Source organism: Meles meles, chromosome 8, assembly GCF_922984935.1.
Source record: "Meles meles chromosome 8, mMelMel3.1 paternal haplotype, whole genome shotgun sequence".
Classification (NCBI taxonomy): domain Eukaryota; kingdom Metazoa; phylum Chordata; class Mammalia; order Carnivora; family Mustelidae; genus Meles; species Meles meles.
This window is the reverse complement of record NC_060073.1, coordinates 93,901,650-93,910,829: the sequence shown is the minus strand read 5'-3', so window position 1 is coordinate 93,910,829 and position 9,180 is coordinate 93,901,650. Positions and strand designations below refer to the sequence as shown.

General features: G+C 43.8%; 1 non-coding gene across 1 annotated transcript; it reads left to right on the top strand.

Annotated features, from left to right (window-relative positions):
• Positions 1–4,042: 4,042 nt before the first annotated feature.
• On the top strand, positions 4,043–4,149 carry LOC123950126. The gene has a single exon (XR_006820130.1). It is a non-coding gene; the product is annotated as a U6 spliceosomal RNA (small nuclear RNA).
• Positions 4,150–9,180: the final 5,031 nt, after the last annotated feature.

The window sequence follows — 9,180 nt, the reverse complement described above, 5'->3', positions numbered from 1 at the left end:
AGATAGAAGCAGTCACCAAATCTCAATCAAGGATCCCAACAGTACCAAGAAGAAATGTGTCCACTGTTCCTTTTTTGTCTCAAAGTCCCTCTTCTGTTGTCTACAGGGTTGAATTTCCTTGTCTGTGGGGCAGGGTACAGCTGGGGTCTGGATGCTGGAATCAGATTACATGTATTTCTTTAAGACTAATCTCTCCCAGTGATTCCTACCTTTTCTCTCCATGCCCTGCCATCTCCATGGCACAGCTCATGGGCTGGGAGGCAGCTGGTGGAAGCTAAGTATGGACTCTGGATAAAGACATTTGGGATGTGCATTTTGGCTCTGTCTCATGACTTGGACAACCTAAACTCTCTGTCCCTCAAGCTATTCTTATAAAATGGGATTGATAATGCTTATTACTTTAGGGCTATTGTGAGGATAAGGTGAAATGTCATTTATAAAAATGCAGGTGAATAAACAGTATAGTCCCAATTGGTCTTTTTGATGTGGAGATTAGTAGAGAAATGTTTATAAGGATATGCACCAAAATGTTGATGGTGTATTTATATTGAGGTGGTGGGACTTACAGACTTTTTTTTTTTATTAAAATATAATGTATTATTAGCCCCAGGGGTATAGGTCTGTAAATCATCAGGCTTACACTTCACAGAACTCACCATAGCACAGACCTTCCCCAATGTCCATAACCGAACCACCCTCTCCATACCCACCTCCCCCTGGCAACCCTCAGTTCGTTTTGTGAGATTAAGAATCTCTTATGGTTTGTCTCCCTCCTGATCCCACCTTGTTCCATTTTTTCCTTCCCTACCCCCCAAGCCCCTAACTTTGCCACTTAAATTCCTCATATCAGGGAGATCATATAATAATTGTCTTTCTCTGATTGACTTATTTTGCTCAGCATAATATCCTCTGGTTCCATCCACATTGTTACAAATGGCAAGATTTCGTTTCTTTTGATGGCTGCATAGTATTCCATTGTATATATACACCACATCTTCTTTATCCATTCAGCTGTTGATGGACACCTAGGTTCTTTCCACGGTTTGGCTATTGTGGACTTTGCTGCTATAAACATTCGGGTGCATCTGCCCCTTCGGATCACTACATTTGTATCTTTAGGGTAAATACCCAGTAGTGCAATTGCTGGGTCATAGGGTAGCTCTATTTTCAACATTTTGAGGAACCTCCATGCTGTTTTCCAGAGTGGCTGCACCAGCTTGCATTCCCACCAACAGTGTAGGAGGGTTTCCCTTTCTCTGCATCCTCACCAACACCTGTCGTTTCCTGACTTGTTAATTTCAGCCATTCTGACTGGTGTGAGGTGGTATCTCATTGTGGTTTTGATTTGTATTTCCCTGATGCTAAATGATGTGGAGCACTTTTGTGCTTTTTTTTTTTTTTTTTTAATCTCGCATGTTTGTGCTTTTCCATATTTTTAAAATCTCCACAATGAAAATGTATTACTTTTGTACTAAAGATCATACATATGAATTAAAATTCCGCCAAACCTTTAAGAATCAGTTGAGATGATACTTCTTTTATTGAAACTTTCCAGATGTTCCCATTGAGAGAGATCCTTTTCTGAACAAGTTACTGAATCACTTTGAGATGGAGATGTTCACCTTTAAAATGGGGTATAATAAACTTCAAATGGAAAATATATATACACTATTATGTATTTATAATATGCATATTATAAATATACTCATATGTACACACGATTCTCTGTCCCTTCTTCTCTCTCTGGGATTTAGATATGCTTGACAATAGAAAGTGCTTAATAAATGCACTCTTCTTTTTCGGAAGACCAGAAACATTTTGTACCTCTCTTATAGCACTTACTGTCTTTTGTTTTGTATTATGGTTTTTGTGAACTTCCTATATCTGCTACTAGGTTATAAGGCCAGTGAAGGCAACAGCTACTTTGATCACACAGAGCTTAATATCTCTTTCACAGTAGCTGCTAAATATCCTTGTCGAATGATTGAATGCCTAGGTAAAGGAAGAGGCCCTAAAAGTATAAAGACATGCACCTTTAGGGTTTCAGTTATGTACTGTCTGACTCTGGACCTGCCTGTGTAGTTAATAAATGTTTGTCGATTGGGTGGTCATGTGTGGCAGCAAGGACCTAGAGTTCTTATGAGGGAAGCTGGAGCCTGGGTGAGCATGCCCGGGCCACTGATGGTGCCGCAGGTGTCTGTGAGAAGGTTGGTTCTTTGGAGTGGATGGAGTTTGAAACTCAGACAGCTGTTCAGGGCCAATCCCTTCCACTGTAGGAGCTACCCCTGATTGCTAAGGAGAGAGAAGAGGGCATGGCAACTGAAAGACAGTGGAGGATATGAAACTGAAAGAGAGCTGGGATAATAGTCTTAAGAGACTGAGGAGGAGCAGAGAGTCCTGCTTTGGTAACAGGTTGTGGGGAACTCTTCTCCTCAGGTTGGACTGCAGCATCACTGACATCCATCCCCTGTTGCTGACATTGGCCCAGAAGGACTTCATCAGATATTCATGAGCAGAGCCAAGGCATCTTCATGGAGCTTTACAGACTTAGAGCAGAAAAGAAAGAAAATGAAGGAACCCCATAGTAGCTGAGAGGACTGGGGTACCGTAGTGAGCAAGCACTTTCTAAGAACTCCCATAACCGGTTATGTGGGACTTTTCATGGTAAATGGAGATTTTGACAGATTAAATAGAAGTGGGCAGAATGTGAGTAATGCTGTTTATCCTATTACTATGGTATTCTTTCCCCCTTGGCTAATGCAACCCAAGAAACAAGTGATATATATTATTATGTTCATTCATGGAGGGAAGAGTTAGCCTGAGAGAGAGAAGAAATGCAGAAAGGAAAATGACTCATTGACGAACAGGTGTGCCAACAGAGACACAAGACAGAATGGAGTTAAGCCCTAGATCTTACTATAGTATCCCTGGACACTTATAGCTCAGGAAAACATGGTGCGACAAAACTTCAGTATGCTAGGCCATTCACTCGGCTCCCAGGGGTTGGTGAGACCTCATGCGATGTCAGTGGGGGCAGGGCTATGAAGAGGTAGGGCTTTGAATGTTCACTGATATTTTCTCCAGCATCCTTTGCCAAAAGTTGTGACTATCAATGCCTATCTATTCTCTGGGATATTTGTCTTGGGAAAGAAATATCGAATGGGGCTGATATTTGTATGTATATATACATGTGAGCATGTATATTTATATATGTAGGTAGACTAAGAGGAATAAAAAATATTTTAAAATACTTGTTCTGTATATGACAAAATATTGATGGCATACTTGGTAAGACCAGAGAAGAGCTACAAAAAAGAAGAACTAAAGCAATTAAATATTTGAATAGAGCTTCAAGATGGTGATGAAGGAGGTGCTACAGAAGATAGACAAAAAGTAGTTTTTGAGGACTTTCCAGATGTCATCACTGGTTCACATATGTAATTTCTTCTGATTCTGTGAGAACACTATGAGGTGTAGAGTATCAGGGTCCCATCTTACAGATATTGGGAGAGTAAAGAGATTGTCCAGAGTTAATGGCGGGTGGAGAACTGAACCTAGGTTTGTAGACTCAAAATCTCTTGTTCTTGTTATTCTTGTTATGTTCTTGTTATCTCTTATTATTGCACTAATAAGCAGTGACATTTTCTACCTTATCTCTCATTTTATGTTTTTTAATATAAGACATTTTATATCTTACATACATTATCTGTCTTAGATCTCACCATTCTAGAAAAAAAATCTGAGTGTTACTCTGATAGGAAGTCACTTTTCCTGAGAACGGCATTTATAGATGCATAGCCTGTTTCTCTGTGATGTCCAATAAAGCTTACGGACATAAAATTTTTCTAGAATATTACTGGGAATAAATTTAAGGTGATATTTTAATTGTTATTCTGAGCACCCTTTGTCCACTTTGACTTTGTGTCCCACTGATGCCACTCACCACTTCCATAGGGGGTTCAGAAGATAGCTGACTCCCTGGTGTAGAGGTGGGGGGCACTTCTGGAAGGTGGTGGAGGAAAACTTTAAAAAAGCTCGGGTGGTGCTCACTTCAACAACACATTTACTAAAATTGGAATGATGCAGAGAAGATTAGCATGGCCCCTGCACAAGGATGACACATAAATTTGTGAAGCATTCCATATTAAAAAAGCAAGCAAGCAAGCTTGGGTGGCTGTGCTGGGCATGGAGATGCAAGGGAGGATTTGTTGCCCTTGGTTCTGGGAGTGATGTCAGCAGACAGCCTCCGGCACTCAGCCCCTTTGGGAGTTGCCTCACCCGTGGGCATGCATTCCAGGGGATTGCCCTCTTCCAATGACCGACTGAGGCAGAGGGTAAAAGTGCAGCTATTTGGGCCCATTGAGGCTGACTCTGAGGGGTTATTTGCTCCAGCATGTCCCATGGAGTCAGCTGAGGCTGCTGGACCAGCATCGCAGCCAGATTTCTCCCTGTGCCCACTGCTGCTTCCTTTCTCTCCCTTTCAGAGGTGTGGATCCCAGAGGCATTCCCTATTTAACATCCTGAACCCTAAACTCTTTCTCAGAGTCTACTTCTTGGAGAACTTGAACTGCAACAGTTCAGTTTATCTATGCTTGCTTTTGGAGGACGGGTGGGTAATTTTCTGTAAAGGGCCAGACAGTAAATATTTCAGCCCTTGCAGTCCAACCCTGTCTTTGTAGTGTGAAAGCAGCCATAGATAATATGTGGATAAATGAGCATGGCTGTGTTCCAATAAAACTTTATTTACAAAAAGAAGCACTTTGCTGGATTTGGCCATGTGGATATAGTTTGCCAGAGAATTACTGATTACTGAGAATTACTGATTCATTTCAGATGATTGGAGAATTCTGGCGAATTCCTGATTAATTTCTTCATGCCCAATATTGCATAAGTTACAAAGCAGCTCATTATTGTGCATAGTGAGTGCTGAATGCTGGATAAAGCAGTAAGATACACTCTTAACAGAGTTAACAGCCCACAAATACAGTTTCAACATAGGACAGATTTATGATCTAATGCTAGAAGGTACTTTTAGAGGTTGTCTTCTGCTCTAGGCAGAGCTGTTCCCCTTTAGCCTGGTTCATTAGCAACTTGGCATTCCCTTCTTAGGATCCATGGAGATGGAGAAAGAAGACTCCCAAAGGGAAGAGTGAGGGAAGGAAATGGCCCAGGCCTCTGCCAGCACTTTGACCTATTATTTCACTTCCTTCACACAAGCTGAGGGTATTTGTGTCCCCACTTTGCATAGGAAGAGATTGCCTCAGAGAGGGTAAGGAGTCTGCCCTGTGGAGCTTGTAAACAGTGGAACTGATTTTAAACCCAGGTATGTGGGACTCGAGAGACCATGCCCTTTCCACTCCTACAGGCTGACCTGTCAGCTTGGCCTTGGATTGGAGAGAGTTCCTCCTTAAACCTGATCACTTCTGCCTGAGAGGTCTTGGCCCAAATGTCTGGATCCTGGACCAGCTTTCATGGCTCCATTCCTGGGGTTCATTGGAAGCTGAGTTTCCACATTCTTGCCATTAGCCAGCTCTGGGCCGTGGCATCTGATGAGCTGAGGCTTTTGGATGCCTGGGCCCGGCTGGGTGGTGCTGGCTTTGAAGTTCACTTTCAGTCCTTGCAGGTATGAGCATGGTGGGGGCCCTGCACCAAGCCCTATCACCTTCCTTCTGTCAGGCTGTCATCACCCCACAGGGCTTTTCTTCACAGCCTGTTGTCAGGACGCTGGCCAACTCCTTGGGAAGGTGAGAGAGGAAATTAGAAGGCTGGGGGCCGGGGAGAATCCTGCCCTCGTTATGCTCTTACCTTAGGGCTGATGGAAATAACACTGCTCTGGCACCTGGAGAGGGGCTGCAGCCCAGGCTCTGCTGCCCATCAGCAGCGTGGTCTGGGGTGAGTCCGCTAATGTCTTTGAACGGCCCTTCTCACCCGTGTAAGAAAGATAAATGTTCTAGCTTGCCTTCCTACTGCGTGGCGCTGCTGTAAGGATCAACGTGAGTGACACGACACGTGAGAGAAAACACCTGGAGAAGGCGGCAGGGCTTAGTGCGGTGGTTCTCACATGTCAGTGGATGTTAGAACCACCTGGAGGGCTTGTGACAACAAGAGTCCTGGGGCCACTATCTGAGTTCCTAACTCAGGAGACCTGGGGTGGGGCCTGGCACTTTGCATTGTTTTTTTTTTTTTTTTAATAATTTTTTTTTCTTTTTTTTTACAGATTGAGAGAGAGAGAGAGAGAGAGAGAGATTACAAGTAGGCAGAGCAGCAGCCAGAGAGGGGAGGAAGCAGGCTCCCTGCCAAGCAGAGAGCCCGATACGGGGCTCGATCCCAGGACCCTGAGATCATGACCTGAGCTGAAGGCAGAGGCTTAACCCACTGAGCCACCCAGGCGCCCCGGCACTTTGCATTGTTAACAAGTTCCTTACTCATCCTCCAATACCCTTTTCAAGTTTCTTTTCCGTGAAGCCTTGTTTAGGTAACACAGCTCTGGCTGCTCTCGCCTCTGAACTCCGAAACTGGGTTGTCCCATGGTTTGTACTCCTGTGTGATGACACCCATGATGAGCGCAGCCGTGGCTGCCTGGAGTGCTCTCTTGGGCAGGATGCTGGAGCCGCATTCCGGCTCAGGGCAGAGTGCCGGCCCTTGTTCACCTATGTGTGAACAGGGAGGGGGAGGCATGCATAATAGATATTTGTCATCCCTGACTTAAAGACTCTGCTGTGTTTTCTGTGCGCTGGGCTTGTCTTTACAATTAAATTATACGCTTCTTGATGACAGATGCAATGTCTTTTACTGCTGTCTCTTCTGTAGTACTTGGCTTAGAACAAAATACCCTGAGCTCTGAGCTCCCTGACCACAGGTCTGTCTGAGTCCTGTTCATTTTGATTTCTGAAGACTAGCATAGGGCTGCCGGGCCATGGCAGTGGCTGTGAATATGCTTTGCTCAGTCAACTAAGACTTTCAAATACTGGAAGACTATTCCTCAAGTTTTTGTGCTGGTCACAAGTTTAACAACAACAGACATGAAGCACTTTCAACTTAATCTACATTATTGACACACTCTGCACTATTTCCTTAAGCCCTGGCAATCAACGAAGCGGTAAGTCAGGCCTTGATTTGCAGAACGGGTCAATTTTTGCGGTGAAAGTACTTCCGCCCTGTTAATTTCAAGCTCCTAGAGTGATAGCACTGAATACAGAGCTGGGGAGAGGTGCAGAGCAGCCTCCCTCTCTACAGCCCCATGTGCACACAGTAGTTGGAAACAAACTCAAAGCACCAGTGACTGTAAACTTATTAGGAAGTGAGGGGTTTTGAGTATTTATTACCTTCTACAAATATTGATTTGGTCATAAGTTTGCATGATTTAACTATTAATAATGGCCATGTTTAACACCTGGTTTTTACAATTCCTGAAACTTTAACAAGTGGTTCTCATGAAGTTCTTGTTAGCACACCACTGGATGAATTGGTAGAGATCTGCAGAAGTTAGGACTTTTTGGGTTGCAAGTCATAAAAGCTTAACCTAAATTGCCAAGAGGGTTTATTTTGCCTCACAAAATTTAAAGCATGTAGATGGGTAAGGTCAGTCTGGCTTCAGGCCAGATGTCATTAGGACCTGTTCTCTCTTTCTTTTAGCTTTTCTGTCCTCTGTGTGGTGTCAAGATGCCTTTCTACAGCTGAGGCCTCCTTGTCTGAGGTTTCTGTCAAGGAAGGACTTGGCTTCTTTCACTCTCTGTTCTTTGTTTGGCTCTGAACCAGGCACTAGTGCGGGGAAAGTGTGGGGCTCTCTGCTGCAGTCTGAGATGGTTCCCTTCAGCATCAGTTCATATGCCGAAACTTTAACCTTTAGTCTGATGGTATTTGGAGATATAAATTAAATGTGGCCACAAGGATGGGGTCCTCATGGTGAGATTAGTGCCTTAATAAGAAGAGACTAGAAAGCTTCCCCTTTCTGCCATGTAAGGATGTAGTAGTGAGAAGGCAGCCATCTACAAGCCAAGAAGAGAGGCCTCATGGGGAACCAAATTGATTGGCATCTTGGTCTTGGGCTTCCCTACTTCCAGACTATAGGAAATAAGCTCTCATTGCTGAAGCCACTCGATCTGTGATATTTTGTTATGGAACTCCAGACTGACTAAGACTCTCCTCCAGGCTTGCCCTGGCAGTCTCACCCAAGCATCTGGACTCAGAGTAGAGAGGGGTTTCCTCAGAGGAAATTCCAGGTATCATTACTGGAAGAAGGGTGATTGGAAGCAGACAACAAAGCAAACATCCATTGTAAGCTCTCTCTCTTTCTCTGGACAGAAGGAACTCTTTCTTGGCTCAGAGGGTTCAGGTATCAGGGTAGCCTTTCTGGAAAAATGATTGGATCACTCCTTTTGTGTATAAGTGGGAAACATGGGAGAGGAGAGAATGGAAATCTGAGGGGGAGCCATGATTTGCTGGCTTGCTTTTGATGGAGCTTAGGGTAGGCCTTTGGAGAATGTGCCACTTTGGCATGTGGATTATTTCAAACTGGGCAATCAAGGCCTGAAAGACTCAGGAAGAGCTTTTTACCTCTCTCTTAACTGCCTAAAAGAATTTAGTTGGGGGGTCTGTTTCCATAGAGGGTATCCCCAGAGATAACCACGAGGAGTCTGGGCTAGGGGTGATAGGCTAGGAGGAGTTTGGAGGGGCCTGTCTGTTAGGATTCCTCTCTCTGTTCCATTGTCTGTGCATGGCAAAATGAACTTTTTTTTTTTTTTTTTTTTAAACACCAGACATTTGCTCTTCCCATCTTCCTGTGGATTGATTTCCTTCCCTTTGAAGCCCAAGATCCCTTCCCCCTTCTCTTTAGCTCAAGATGACATATAAACCTCAATTGCTTGACTGTTTTTTTGCCTCAGAGCTGCAGGGTTCCTGTATGTAGAAAATTAAATTTATTTGTTTTTCTCCAGTTAATCTGTCTTATCTCAATTTAATTATTAGTCCAGCCAAAGAATCTAGAAGGGAATAAAAGGGAAAGTGTTCCTCTCCTACATCTCTCACCAGGGGAACCTGGCAAGACCTAGCAAGATGTTTGTGGCACAAAGCACTACTGAGAATTTTGTTCCATGAGTCCCAGGATTCAAACTTTAGCTACCTGGGTCAGAAGATTGTGCCTAGGAATGGAAGCTCTAAAAGGAAATATTCACTATGCGA